This window comes from Coregonus lavaretus, assembly GCF_964263955.1.
Source record: "Coregonus lavaretus genome assembly, contig: HAP1_SCAFFOLD_443, whole genome shotgun sequence".
Classification (NCBI taxonomy): Eukaryota; Metazoa; Chordata; class Actinopteri; order Salmoniformes; family Salmonidae; genus Coregonus; species Coregonus lavaretus.
This window is the reverse complement of record NW_028165336.1, coordinates 195,260-212,037: the sequence shown is the minus strand read 5'-3', so window position 1 is coordinate 212,037 and position 16,778 is coordinate 195,260.

Genomic DNA, 16,778 nt, shown 5'->3' with positions numbered 1-16,778 from the left:
TGGAGGCCAACCGGACGATTCAACAGTGAAGATTTTCACACACAGCTGTCTCAACAACCTTTTTCAGCCAAAAACCGGGAGTTTTTCTCCTGCGTTTCTCATGAGGGAATGGCTTAAGATAAGACTTGCTCTATGTCAGATCTAAAAGGCCCTGAATGGAACATCCCTGCCTGGGTACGCATTGGAAGAGGAAGTCTGTGGGCCAGATGATTTGAAAGTCATACGAATCTCTTCAGTAGCGTAGAGTCCAGACTCCAAAGTGGCAATTTTAGGTTGTTCTATAGTCAATAGCGCAAATGCCACCCAATCTGTTAGTTCGTATGTATTTTCAAACGCTTGCACAGAGGTAAACTATTTTGTGCCTGTCTTTAGCTTCAAGTGGCGAGATTGGTTTAAGGTGCTTGATATGATGAAACAAGTGCAACAGTTTTTCCACCTTTGTGAACATTTACGAAGATGGTACCTTCTGTCCTCAAGACAAAACTTGGCCTTATCGGCAAGAAGGTTGATCTATCATCGAAAAGAAAACATGCAAAACCTTGAAGGCCATGGAGAGCCTGGTGGAAGAGGCAACGTTTGAGTCCCTCACAGCTTGAAGACGGGGATTTGGAGACTGATGGGGGTGTCGGGTTACAAAAGGCCCCTGAAAAGGAGAAAAATGCTGATTCTGCTTTTTTTCTAAGAAAAACATTATTATAATAATTCTACATTTAAACATGTATTGTTTAGTAAGGTGTAGTATTATGTAATAATACAGTTTATGATCCATATATAGGTTTAGTAGTAAACATTAGTGTCATAGTTTAATATTCAATATTGTATAGTGACCTTTAATAACTTGTATATAAATGCTTCCATTTCTGTAGCAACATTTTAGAAGAAAATAAAAGGTGTATTGTATTTACCTTCAATGAATTACAGCTCTCTCTCTCTCTCTCTCTTTCTCCGTCTCTCTCTCTCTCTCTCTCTCTCTCTCTCTCTCTCTCTCTCTCTCTCTCTCTGTGTGAGCGTGTGTGGTGTTTCTTTAAAACAACTGTTTTGTATGTTTAACCTTTTAGAAAGAGTTCTCAGCTATCCATATTTTAATGGTCAACAGTTTGCTCATCTAGGGGGTCCCTTACACACAAGGGAACTGTATGTACACATGGGGTCCCCCAAAAATAGCTCTCGGGTGGGGGGGGGGCGTCCGGGAATGTCCGGGAGAAGTCCGAGGATGGAATGTCCAGTGGATGTCTCAGTCAATTAAAAACAAAAAAGGTAATTGTATTCTTTAAGATGTCCCGTTTTACTGCTGACCTAAACAGATCCATTTGACCCCATAAAAGAGCGTCCGTGGGATGTCTCAGTCAACCAAGAAAAAAGACCCAGAGGACCAGAAGGCCTGAAGACATACATCTTAAAGAGACTCCTTGAATCATTTATTCCTCATGGAGCATTTTGAAGGTGAGTTGAATTTTCAATATGATGAAGGCTTTTATATCTAACTATGCATATATATATATATGATTTATGTTGTATATTATAAATGAATGTTTTTAATAATGTATTGTATAAAATGATATAGTATATAATGAATGAGATGTTGTGTTATTGATTTTTTTAAACGAGAATGGACTCTACCTACATATGTATATATCCTACTGTTTATACCAAACAAATGTCAATTTTATGTGACATGTCTCAAGGTGTCTCAGAACCCATGAAAATGCATGCCAAACCAAGTCTCTACTCAAGAGTGTACCACTGGCTCCACCTAGTGGATGTTTAGTTATATCACAGTTATAGAAAAAAATTACTAGTCAATTGATTATGTGTGTCTGTGTGTGTGTGTATCTAGAATGTCAGTATAATATTATATATATCTCTCTCTACCTACATATGTATTTATCCTACTGTTTTTACCAAACAAATTTCAATTTTATGTGAAGTGTCTCAAAGTGTCTCAGAACCATGAAATTGCATGCCAAGGCAAGGCTCTACTCAAGAGTGGACCACTGGCTCCACCTAGTGGATATTCAGTTACATCACAGTTATAGAAAAATAATAACCTAGCGACTTGCTTATGTATGTGTGTGTGTGTGTTTGTGTGTGTGTGTGTGTGTGTGTGTGTGTGTGTGTGTGTGTGTGTGTGTGTGTGTGTGTGTGTGTGTGTGTGTGTGTGTGTGTGTGTGTGTGTGTGTGTGTGGACTGTATCTAGAACGTTAGTATACTATTCTATATCTCTCAATGTATAACAAGGTTTTTTTCAAATATTTAACAGTGTTTTAATATTTGTTTTTTGCAGACATTTTAAGACTGAATGACATACAATTTTCAGGTAATTAATATTATTACTATATTGTATTTTATGTTCAATATCTGTATTTTTAAGTAAAACATTTATATTGTAATATAATGTAAATTCTACAGGTTACCCTACATTTATGCAGGAGGTCCCCAAAGTCATTGATGTGGATCAAGAAGCAACACCACAAACAGAAGTGATTGTTATAGAGGATAACGAGTTTGAGGAACAACAGACAGAAGCTGTATCTTTACTCAGTCACTCGCCATCAAGATATTTTAGACGTGAGTCAACATTTAAATGGGTAATAATCTTTATATAATAAGCAATAAACAAAAGGTGTACTATGTTTTAAAAACCTAATCTTGTGTTTACAGCTGACTCTCCATGTAGAAGCGTGTACAGCGTTCAACCCAGGCATTATGGACTCCTCCGTTGAATGACTGCTTGAATGATTGTGAAAACGACGTTCTCCTCTCTTTCTGTACAGCAGGCTTTGACATAGACGGAACTCAAACCAACCCAAGAACAGAGGGATTGTCATACCTAGACACGCCTCCAAACCCCCCCGAGGCGTTCAGTATATAATAGGGCACCGACACTATTTCAAAGTCCAGCACGGCTCCACAGACACATAGTTCAAGTTGACAGAATGGCTTCACCTTTGACCGAGGAGAACGATTGGTCTGAAAATGACTGGATTGAAGAACATGCTCTTTATGGATATGGTCTGTTTTATTATAGATATAACTTTTAATGACTATGTTAAAAACAACATTATGATTATTATTTTTGTAAAAAGACTCAGACTCAGACAATGGACAACGGGAAAAAAACACGCCTTCCATGACTCCACAGAAAAACAGGTTTAGTCAACAAACAGACAGCTATTTCCCTGTAACCCAAGTCCGAACAGTGAGAAACAGAAACAGTGAGTTAGGATATATTGATATGTTAACACATAATAAATTAACTGTTTAAAAAAGCATTATATATTTTTTGTTATTATTAAAAAAAAAAAATATTTGTTTTTATGTATTCTTATAATTTATTTATTATTATTATTATTATTATTATTATTATTATTTCAATACACTATTTATTATATATTTTATTCTATTGTGTTTTGGGGCTCCTCCAAGGCCAATACAGGCATAGCAGACCCAATAAAACAAGAGGAAGAGGAGGAAGAGGAGGAAGAGGAGGAAGAGGATGATGATGATGATGATGGTGATGATATACTGATTACTGCATCTAAACAGGTCAATACATTCAATGATGATCATGTCAATGATGTGTATGATGAGGATGATGTGTTGATGTATGTTGAGGATGATATGTTGATGTATGATGAGGATGATGTGTTGATGTATGATGAGGATGATGTGTTGAGCTATGATGAGGATGATGTGTAGAGGTATGATGAGGATGATGTGTTGAGGTATGATGAGGATGATGTGTTGAGGTATGATGAGGATGATGTGTTGATGTATGATGAGGATGATGTGTTGAGGTATGATGAGGATGATGTGTTGAGGTATGATGAGGATGATGTGTTGAGCTATGATGAGGATGATGTGTTGAGGTATGATGAGGATGATGTGTTGAGGTATGATGAGGATGATGTGTTGAGGTATGATGAGGATGATGTGTTGATGTATGATGAGGATGATGTGTTGATGTATGATGAGGATGATGTGTTGATGTATGATGAGGATGATGTGTTGAGGTATGATGAGGATGATGTGTTGATGTATGATGAGAATAAATGTGTTGAGGTATGATGAGGATGATGTGTTGAGCTATGATGAGGATGATGTGTTGAGCTATGATGAGGATGATGTGTTGAGCTATGATGAGGATGATGTGTTGAGGTATGATGAGGATGATGTGTTGAGGTATGATGAGGATGATGTGTTGAGGTATGATGAGGATGATGTGTTGAGCTATAATGAGGATGATGTGTTGAGATATGATGAGGATGATGTGTTGAGGTATGATGAGGATGATGTGTTGAGCTATGATGAGGATGATGTGTTGATGTATGATGAGGATGATGTGTTGAGGTATGATGAGGATGATGTGTTGAGGTATGATGAGGATGATGTGTTGAGGTATGATGAGGATGATGTGTTGATGTATGATGAGGATGATGTGTTGAGCTATGATGAGGATGATGTGTTGAGGTATGATGAGAATGATGTGTTGAGGTATGATGAGGATGATGTGTTGATGTATGATGAGGATGATTTGTTGATGTATGATGAGGATGATGTGTTGATGTATGTTGAGGATGATATGTTGATGTATGATGAGGATGATGTGTTGATGTATAAAGAGGATGATGTGTTGAGCTATGATGAGGATGATGTGTTGAGGTATGATGAGAATGATGTGTTGAGGTATGATGAGGATGATGTGTTGATGTATGATGAGGATGATTTGTTGATGTATGATGAGGATGATGTGTTGATGTATGTTGAGGATGATATGTTGATGTATGATGAGGATGATGTGTTGATGTATGATGAGGATGATGTGTTGAGCTATGATGAGGATGATGTGTAGAGGTATGATGAGGATGATGTGTTAATGTATGATGAGGATGATGTGTTGATGTATGATGAGGATGATGTGTTGATGTATGATGAGGATGATGTGTTGAGGTATGATGAGGATGATGTGTTGAGGTATGATGAGGATGATGTGTTGAGCTATGATGAGGATGATGTGTTGAGGTATGATGAGGATGATGTGTTGATGTATGATGAGGATGATGTGTTGATGTATGATGAGGATGATGTGTTGAGGTATGATGAGGATGATGTGTTGAGGTATGATGAGGATGATGTGTTGATGTATGATGAGGATGATGTGTTGAGGTATGATGAGGATGATGTGTTGAGGTATGATGAGGATGATGTGTTGAGGTATGATGAGGATGTTGTGTTGAGCTATAATGAGGATGATGTGTTGATGTAAGATGAGGATGATGTTTTGAGCTATGATGAGGATGATGTGTTGAGGTATGATGAGGATGATGTGTTGAGCTATAATGAGGATGATGTGTTGAGGTATGATGAGGATGATGTGTTGAGGTATGATGAGGATGATGTGTTGATGTATGATGAGGATGATGTGTTGAGGTATGATGAGGATGATATGTTGAGGTATGATGTGTTGAGGTATGATGAGGATGATGTGTTGAGGTATGATAAAGATGATGTGTTGAGGTATTATGAGGATGATGTGTTGAGGTATGATGAGGATGATGTGTTGAGCTATGATGAGGATGATGTGTTGATGTATGATGAGGATGATGTGTTGATGTATGATGAGGATGATGTGTTGAGCTATGATGAGGATGATGTGTTGAGGTATGATGAGGATGATGTGTTGAGGTATGATGAGGATGATGTGTTGAGGTATGATGAGGATGATGTGTTGATGTATGATGAGGATGATGTGTTGAGGTATGATGAGGATGATGTGTTGAGGTATGATGAGGATGATGTGTTGAGCTATGATGAGGATGATGTGTTGAGGTATGATGAGGATGATGTGTTGAGGTATGATGAGGATGATGTGTTGAGGTATGATGAGGATGATGTGTTGATGTATGATGAGGATGATGTGTTGATGTATGATGAGGATGATGTGTTGATGTATGATGAGGATGATGTGTTGAGGTATGATGAGGATGATGTGTTGATGTATGATGAGAATAAATGTGTTGAGGTATGATGAGGATGATGTGTTGAGCTATGATGAGGATGATGTGTTGAGCTATGATGAGGATGATGTGTTGAGCTATGATGAGGATGATGTGTTGAGGTATGATGAGGATGATGTGTTGAGGTATGATGAGGATGATGTGTTGAGGTATGATGAGGATGATGTGTTGAGCTATAATGAGGATGATGTGTTGAGATATGATGAGGATGATGTGTTGAGGTATGATGAGGATGATGTGTTGAGCTATGATGAGGATGATGTGTTGATGTATGATGAGGATGATGTGTTGAGGTATGATGAGGATGATGTGTTGAGGTATGATGAGGATGATGTGTTGATGTATGATGAGGATGATGTGTTGAGGTATGATGAGGATGATGTGTTGAGCTATGATGAGGATGATGTGTTGAGGTATGATGAGGATGATGTGTTGAGGTATGATGAGGATGATGTGTTGAGGTATGATGAGGATGATGTGTTGATGTATGATGAGGATGATGTGTTGAGGTATGATGAGGATGATGTGTTGAGCTATGATGAGGATGATGTGTTGATGTATGATGAGGATGATGTGTTGAGCTATGATGAGGATGATGTGTTGAGCTATGCTGAGGATGATGTGTTGAGGTATTATGAGGATGATGTGTTGAGGTATGATGAGGATGATGTGTTGAGGTATGATGAGGATGATGTGTTGAGCTATAATGAGGATGATGTGTTGAGGTATGATGAGGATGATATGTTGAGGTATGATGAGGATGATGTGTTGAGCTATGATGAGGATGATGTGTTGAGGTATGATGAGAATGATGTGTTGAGGTATGATGAGGATGATGTGTTGATGTATGATGAGGATGATTTGTTGATGTATGATGAGGATGATGTGTTGAGGTATGATGAGGATGATCTGTTGATGTATGATGAGGATGATGTGTTGAGGTATGATGAGGATGATATGTTGAGGTATGATGTGTTGAGGTATGATGAGGATGATGTGTTGAGGTATGATAAAGATGATGTGTTGAGGTATTATGAGGATGATGTGTTGAGGTATGATGAGGATGATGTGTTGAGCTATGATGAGGATGATGTGTTGATGTATGATGAGGATGATGTGTTGATGTATGATGAGGATGATGTGTTGAGCTATGATGAGGATGATGTGTTGAGGTATGATGAGGATGATGTGTTGAGGTATGATGAGGATGATGTGTTGAGGTATGATGAGGATGATGTGTTGATGTATGATGAGGATGATGTGTTGATGTATGATGAGGATGATGTGTTGATGTATGATGAGGATGATGTGTTGAGCTATGATGAGGATGATGTGTTGAGCTATGATGAGGATGATGTGTTGAGGTATGATGAGGATGATGTGTTGAGGTATGATGAGGATGATGTGTTGAGGTATGATGAGGATGATGTGTTGAGCTATAATGAGGATGATGTGTTGAGATATGATGAGGATGATGTGTTGAGGTATGATGAGGATGATGTGTTGAGCTATGATGAGGATGTTGTGTTGAGGTATGATGAGGATGATGTGTTGAGGTATGATGAGGATGATGTGTTGAGGTATGATGAGGATGATGTGTTGAGGTATGATGAGGATGATGTGTTGAGCTATAATGAGGATGATGTGTTGAGATATGATGAGGATGATGTGTTGAGGTATGATGAGGATGATGTGTTGAGCTATGATGAGGATGATGTGTTGATGTATGATGAGGATGATGTGTTGAGGTATGATGAGGATGATGTGTTGAGGTATGATGAGGATGATGTGTTGATGTATGATGAGGATGATGTGTTGAGGTATGATGAGGATGATGTGTTGAGCTATGATGAGGATGATGTGTTGAGGTATGATGAGGATGATGTGTTGAGGTATGATGAGGATGATGTGTTGAGGTATGATGAGGATGATGTGTTGATGTATGATGAGGATGATGTGTTGAGGTATGATGAGGATGATGTGTTGAGCTATGATGAGGATGATGTGTTGATGTATGATGAGGATGATGTGTTGAGCTATGATGAGGATGATGTGTTGAGCTATGCTGAGGATGATGTGTTGAGGTATTATGAGGATGATGTGTTGAGGTATGATGAGGATGATGTGTTGAGGTATGATGAGGATGATGTGTTGAGCTATAATGAGGATGATGTGTTGAGGTATGATGAGGATGATATGTTGAGGTATGATGAGGATGATGTGTTGAGCTATGATGAGGATGATGTGTTGAGGTATGATGAGAATGATGTGTTGAGGTATGATGAGGATGATGTGTTGATGTATGATGAGGATGATTTGTTGATGTATGATGAGGATGATGTGTTGAGGTATGATGAGGATGATCTGTTGATGTATGATGAGGATGATGTGTTGAGGTATGATGAGGATGATATGTTGAGGTATGATGTGTTGAGGTATGATGAGGATGATGTGTTGAGGTATGATAAAGATGATGTGTTGAGGTATTATGAGGATGATGTGTTGAGGTATGATGAGGATGATGTGTTGAGCTATGATGAGGATGATGTGTTGATGTATGATGAGGATGATGTGTTGATGTATGATGAGGATGATGTGTTGAGCTATGATGAGGATGATGTGTTGAGGTATGATGAGGATGATGTGTTGAGGTATGATGAGGATGATGTGTTGAGGTATGATGAGGATGATGTGTTGATGTATGATGAGGATGATGTGTTGATGTATGATGAGGATGATGTGTTGATGTATGATGAGGATGATGTGTTGAGCTATGATGAGGATGATGTGTTGAGCTATGATGAGGATGATGTGTTGAGGTATGATGAGGATGATGTGTTGAGGTATGATGAGGATGATGTGTTGAGGTATGATGAGGATGATGTGTTGAGCTATAATGAGGATGATGTGTTGAGATATGATGAGGATGATGTGTTGAGGTATGATGAGGATGATGTGTTGAGCTATGATGAGGATGTTGTGTTGAGGTATGATGAGGATGATGTGTTGAGGTATGATGAGGATGATGTGTTGAGGTATGATGAGGATGATGTGTTGATGTATGATGAGGATGATGTGTTGAGGTATGATGAGGATGATGTGTTGAGGTATGATGAGGATGATGTGTTGATGTATGATGAGGATGATGTGTTGAGGTATGATGAGGATGATGTGTTGAGCTATGATGAGGATGATGTGTTGATGTATGATGAGGATGATGTGTTGATGTATGATGAGGATGATGTGTTGAGCTATGATGAGGATGATGTGTTGAGGTATGATGAGGATGATGTGTTGAGGTATGATGAGGATGATGTGTTGAGCTATGATGAGGATGATGTGTTGATGTATGATGAGGATGATGTGTTGATGTATGATGAGGATGATGTGTTGAGCTATGATGAGGATGATGTGTTGAGGTATGATGAGGATGATGTGTTGAGGTATGATGAGGATGATGTGTTGAGGTATGATGAGGATGATGTGTTGATGTATGATGAGGATGATGTGTTGATGTATGATGATGATGATGTGTTGAGCTATGATGAGGATGATGTGTTGAGCTATGATGAGGATGATGTGTTGAGGTATGATGAGGATGATGTGTTGAGGTATGATGAGGATGATGTGTTGAGGTATGATGAGGATGATGTGTTGAGCTATAATGAGGATGATGTGTTGAGGTATGATGAGGATGATGTGTTGAGGTATGATGAGGATGATGTGTTGAGCTATGATGAGGATGATGTGTTGAGGTATGATGAGAATTATGTGTTGAGGTATGATGAGGATGATGTGTTGAGGTATGATGAGGATGATTTGTTGATGTATGATGAGGATGATGTGTTGAGGTATGATGAGGATGATGTGTTGAGGTATGATGAGGATGATGTGCTGAGCTATGATGAGGATGATGTGTTGAGCTATGATGAGGATGATGTGTTGAGGTATGATGAGGATGATGTGTTGAGGTATGATGAGGATGATGTGTTGAGCTATGATGAGGATGATGTGTTGAGGTATGATGAGGATGATGTGTTGAGCTATGATGAGGATGATGTGTTGAGGTCTGATGAGGATGATGTGTTGAGGTATGATGAGGATGTTGTGTTGAGCTATAATGAGGATGATTTGTTGATGTATGATGAGGATGATGTGTTGAGCTATGATGAGGATGATGTGTTGTGGTATGATGAGGATGATGTTTTGAGCTATGATGAGGATGATGTGTTGAGGTATGATGAGGATGATGTGTTGAGGTATGATGAGGATGATGTGTTGATGTATGATGAGGATGATGTGTTGAGCTATGATGAGGATGATGTTTTGAGGTATGATGAGGATGATGTGTTGAGGTATGATGCGGCTAATCAGCTTGATACAAAACATTCTGAGGTAGAGCCTATACTGATTGAGGACAGCGTCAGTGGGGACGAGGATCAGGATATAGATCTTCAAGATAGGTTTCTCACAGCCTTTTAAAGGGCTCTGAAACCCAGAAAGGTCCAGTTACACAAACGTATGGTTGCTTTGCTAAAACGTCGGTACATCCAAGACATAGCCATCTGTAAGAAAAACACGTCAAATTTGATAAGCAGCAATCTGAATAACAAACGCCCAAACAAACGATATATAGCCGTATGTAACATGGATACTTCTAGAATAGCCCTAGAACTAAGCTCATTAATCAAACAAATGAAAGATCTAGGACCAACCCCTACACAACAACACACACCTCCTTTAACTCATGCAAATGAGGACACATTATCATAGGTACTCCCAGAACTGAGCTCCTTAATTAAACAAATTAGCGAGCTAACCCCACCCTTAAATTAGACAACCCCCCCAACCTCACGTATATGGTATCCTACACTGCCCTATCTGTAAAGGGCCTTTGAAAAGCAGAAACCCAGAAGTGGCTCAAGAATTGGAACATGAGTGCTACCTTCAACCATCAGATGAAGATGAACATTCAGAGAAATTTGTGTTTTATGACTTTGAGAGTAATCAACAATCAGGGTTTCATCTGCCTATTTCTGTATCTACCATGACTTTCAAGGGTGAAAAGTGGTCGGCAGAGGACCCCAATGGTGCACTACTCTTTCTGAAACGTTTCTGAAAACCCCAGTACAAAAGCCTTGTGATCATTCAGATCAAGAAAGAGCCCTGACCGGTGTATGGTGTATGGTCGCAGTTGTAAATGAGAACTTGTTCTCAACTGGCTTACCTGGTTAAATAAAGGTTAAATAAAAAAATAAAATGGGTCACCGTTGAATTCTCTAAGGCTATAGAGAAGGGGTATCGTGTGGCCAAAGTCTTTGAAGTGTGGAACTTTCCCAGGAAATCAGACACTCTTTTTAAAGAGTACATCAAGACCTTCTTGAGAGGCAAGCAAATGGCTTCAGAGTTTCCTGCATCAGTCACTGATCAAGAGAGCAAAGACAGATACATTCAGGACTATCATGAAAAAGAGTGCATACGTCTTGACCCTGACAGAATAAAGGTCAACAAAGCCAAAATAATGGTGTGCAAGCTTTTCTTGAGCAGTTTGGGGGGCATATTTGCCCAGAGAAGCAATATGTTAACAACATCTATCATTAAAGATCCAGAAGAATTTACGGGATTGGTTTTTTCAGACCAATCTGACATTTCAAATGTTTTGTTCTTGAATCAAGACATAGCTCTGGTGCAATGGAGACGCATCAAGAAGTGGGTTCTACCCCCGAGTAATGGAAACGTGTTTCTTGCAGCTTTTACCACGGCCTAAGGGCGACTTGAACTACACACCCTCATGGAGCACCTGCAGAGTCGGGTTCTTTACCATGACACAGACTCTGTGGTCTATGGAAGCAAACCTGGTGATTGGAACCCCCCCCCCCCCCCCTTCTTAGCAACTATCTGGGAGGTTTAACGAGTGAACTGGAAGATGGTGACCATATCATAGAGTGGTCATCCTGTGGACCCAAACGCTATGCTTTTAGGACTAAAAACTATCACGTAGTGTTGAAAGCCAAAGGCGTGACACAAAACTATGAAAATTCCCTGCGTGTAAATTTGGAATCAATCACACGCTTAGTCGAGGGTTTTATAAACGACCGAAATAGTGTTTTAGAAATGTTGAAACTCCTACAAAAAGATTGTTAGGGATTAAAAGGGGTTCCATCTACGTAATGCCCCACTTACTAAAAGATTCCGGGTCGTCTGTGAAAAGAGATGACTTTTACCTGACGGGACCACCTTACCCTTTGGTTACTGACTTTATGTTCCAATCCTTTTACCTGACGGGACCACCTTACCCTTTGGTTACTGACTTTATGTTCCAATCCTTTTACCTGACGGGACCACCTTACCCTTTGGTTACTGACTTTATGTTCCAATCCTTTTACCTGACGGGACCACCTTACCCTTTGGTTACTGACTTTATGTTCCAATCCTTTTACCTGACGGGACCACCTTACCCTTTGGTTACTGACTTTATGTTCCAATCCTTTTACCTGACGGGACCACCTTACCCTTTGGTTACTGACTTTATGTTCCAATCCTTTTACCTGACGGCACCACCTTACCCTTTGGTTACTGACTTTATGTTCCAATCCTTTTACCTGACGGGACCACCTTACCCTTTGGTTACTGACTTTATGTTCCAATCCTTTTACCTGACGGGACCACCTTACCCTTTGGTTACTGACTTTATGTTCCAATCCTTTTACCTGACGGGACCACCTTACCCTTTGGTTACTGACTTTATGTTCCAATCCTTTTACCTGACGGGACCACCTTACCCTTTGGTTACTGACTTTATGTTCCAATCCTTTTACCTGACGGGACCACCTTACCCTTTGGTTACTGACTTTATGTTCCAATCCTTTTACCTGACGGGACCACCTTACCCTTTGGTTACTGACTTTATGTTCCAATCCTTTTACATGACGGGACCACCTTACCCTTTGGTTACTGACTTTATGTTCCAATCCTTTTACCTGACGGGACCACCTTACCCTTTGGTTACTGACTTTATGTTCCAATCCTTTTACCTGACGGGACCACCTTACCCTTTGGTTACTGACTTTATGTTCCAATCCTTTTACCTGACGGGACCACCTTACCCTTTGGTTACTGACTTTATGTTCCAATCCTTTTACCTGACGGGACCACCTTACCCTTTGGTTACTGACTTTATGTTCCAATCCTTTTACCTGACGGGACCACCTTACCCTTTGGTTACTGACTTTATGTTCCAATCCTTTTACCTGACGGGACCACCTTACCCTTTGGTTACTGACTTTATGTTCCAATCCTTTTACCTGACGGGACCACCTTACCCTTTGGTTACTGACTTTATGTTCCAATCCTTTTACCTGACGGGACCACCTTACCCTTTGGTTACTGACTTTATGTTCCAATCCTTTTACCTGACGGGACCACCTTACCCTTTGGTTACTGACTTTATGTTCCAATCCTTTTACCTGACGGGACCACCTTACCCTTTGGTTACTGACTTTATGTTCCAATCCTTTTACCTGACGGGACCACCTTACCCTTTGGTTACTGACTTTATGTTCCAATCCTTTTACCTGACGGGACCACCTTACCCTTTGGTTACTGACTTTATGTTCCAATCCTTTTACCTGACGGGACCACCTTACCCTTTGGTTACTGACTTTATGTTCCAATCCTTTTACCTGACGGGACCACCTTACCCTTTGGTTACTGACTTTATGTTCCAATCCTTTTACCTGACGGGACCACCTTACCCTTTGGTTACTGACTTTATGTTCCAATCCTTTTACCTGACGGTACCACCTTACCCTTTGGTTACTGACTTTATGTTCCAATCCTTTTACCTGACGGGACCACCTTACCCTTTGGTTACTGACTTTATGTTACAATCCTTTTACCTGACGGGACCACCTTACCCTTTGGTTACTGACTTTATGTTCCAATCCTTTTACCTGACGGGACCACCTTACCCTTTGGTTACTGACTTTATGTTCCAATCCTTTTACCTGACGGGACCACCTTACCCTTTGGTTACTGACTTTATGTTCCAATCCTTTTACCTGACGGGACCACCTTACCCTTTGGTTACTGACTTTATGTTCCAATCCTTTTACCTGACGGGACCACCTTACCCTTTGGTTACTGACTTTATGTTCCAATCCTTTTACCTGACGGGACCACCTTACCCTTTGGTTACTGACTTTATGTTCCAATCCTTTTACCTGACGGGACCACCTTACCCTTTGGTTACTGACTTTATGTTCCAATCCTTTTACCTGACGGGACCACCTTACCCTTTGGTTACTGACTTTATGTTCCAATCCTTTTACCTGACGGGACCACCTTACCCTTTGGTTACTGACTTTATGTTCCAATCCTTTTACCTGACGGGACCACCTTACCCTTTGGTTACTGACTTTATGTTCCAATCCTTTTACCTGACGGGACCACCTTACCCTTTGGTTACTGACTTTATGTTCCAATCCTTTTACCTGACGGGACCACCTTACCCTTTGGTTACTGACTTTATGTTCCAATCCTTTTACCTGACGGGACCACCTTACCCTTTGGTTACTGACTTTATGTTCCAATCCTTTTACCTGACGGGACCACCTTACCCTTTGGTTACTGACTTTATGTTCCAATCCTTTTACCTGACGGGACCACCTTACCCTTTGGTTACTGACTTTATGTTCCAATCCTTTTACCTGACGGGACCACCTTACCCTTTGGTTACTGACTTTATGTTCCAATCCTTTTACCTGACGGGACCACCTTACCCTTTGGTTACTGACTTTATGTTCCAATCCTTTTACCTGACGGCACCACCTTACCCTTTGGTTACTGACTTTATGTTCCAATCCTTTTACCTGACGGGACCACCTTACCCTTTGGTTACTGACTTTATGTTCCAATCCTTTTACCTGACGGGACCACCTTACCCTTTGGTTACTGACTTTATGTTCCAATCCTTTTACCTGACGGGACCACCTTACCCTTTGGTTACTGACTTTATGTTCCAATCCTTTTACCTGACGGGACCACCTTACCCTTTGGTTACTGACTTTATGTTCCAATCCTTTTACCTGACGGGACCACCTTACCCTTTGGTTACTGACTTTATGTTCCAATCCTTTTACCTGACGGGACCACCTTACCCTTTGGTTACTGACTTTATGTTCCAATCCTTTTACCTGACGGGACCACCTTACCCTTTGGTTACTGACTTTATGTTCCAATCCTTTTACCTGACGGGACCACCTTACCCTTTGGTTACTGACTTTATGTTCCAATCCTTTTACCTGACGGGACCACCTTACCCTTTGGTTACTGACTTTATGTTCCAATCCTTTTACCTGACGGGACCACCTTACCCTTTGGTTACTGACTTTATGTTCCAATCCTTTTACCTGACGGGACCACCTTACCCTTTGGTTACTGACTTTATGTTCCAATCCTTTTACCTGACGGGACCACCTTACCCTTTGGTTACTGACTTTATGTTCCAATCCTTTTACCTGACGGGACCACCTTACCCTTTGGTTACTGACTTTATGTTCCAATCCTTTTACCTGACGGGACCACCTTACCCTTTGGTTACTGACTTTATGTTCCAATCCTTTTACCTGACGGGACCACCTTACCCTTTGGTTACTGACTTTATGTTCCAATCCTTTTACCTGACGGGACCACCTTACCCTTTGGTTACTGACTTTATGTTCCAATCCTTTTACCTGACGGGACCACCTTACCCTTTGGTTACTGACTTTATGTTCCAATCCTTTTACCTGACGGGACCACCTTACCCTTTGGTTACTGACTTTATGTTCCAATCCTTTTACCTGACGGGACCACCTTACCCTTTGGTTACTGACTTTATGTTCCAATCCTTTTACCTGACGGGACCACCTTACCCTTTGGTTACTGACTTTATGTTCCAATCCTTTTACCTGACGGGACCACCTTACCCTTTGGTTACTGACTTTATGTTCCAATCCTTTTACCTGACGGGACCACCTTACCCTTTGGTTACTGACTTTATGTTCCAATCCTTTTACCTGACGGGACCACCTTACCCTTTGGTTACTGACTTTATGTTCCAATCCTTTTACCTGACGGGACCACCTTACCCTTTGGTTACTGACTTTATGTTCCAATCCTTTTACCTGACGGGACCACCTTACCCTTTGGTTACTGACTTTATGTTCCAATCCTTTTACCTGACGGGACCACCTTACCCTTTGGTTACTGACTTTATGTTCCAATCCTTTTACCTGACGGGACCACCTTACCCTTTGGTTACTGACTTTATGTTCCAATCCTTTTACCTGACGGGACCACCTTACCCTGTGGTTACTGACTTTATGTTCCAATCCTTTTACCTGACGGGACCACCTTACCCTTTGGTTACTGACTTTATGTTCCAATCCTTTTACCTGACGGGACCACCTTACCCTTTGGTTACTGACTTTATGTTCCAATCCTTTTACCTGACGGGACCACCTTACCCTTTGGTTACTGACTTTATGTTACAATCCTTGTGTCTTAACCCTGAAGATACAATGGATGCTGTAGAAGGTTTTGATCCTAGGTTGCAACTACCATTTTCAGCCTTAATCGCAGGACCATCCAATAGTGGTAAAAGTTATTTTGTAAAAAGGATTTTAGAGAATTCTGAACATGTATTATCTCAGAAACCTGACAATAGTGTGTGGTGTTATTCATGTTATCAACTTTTGTATGATGAGTTGTTGAAGAAAA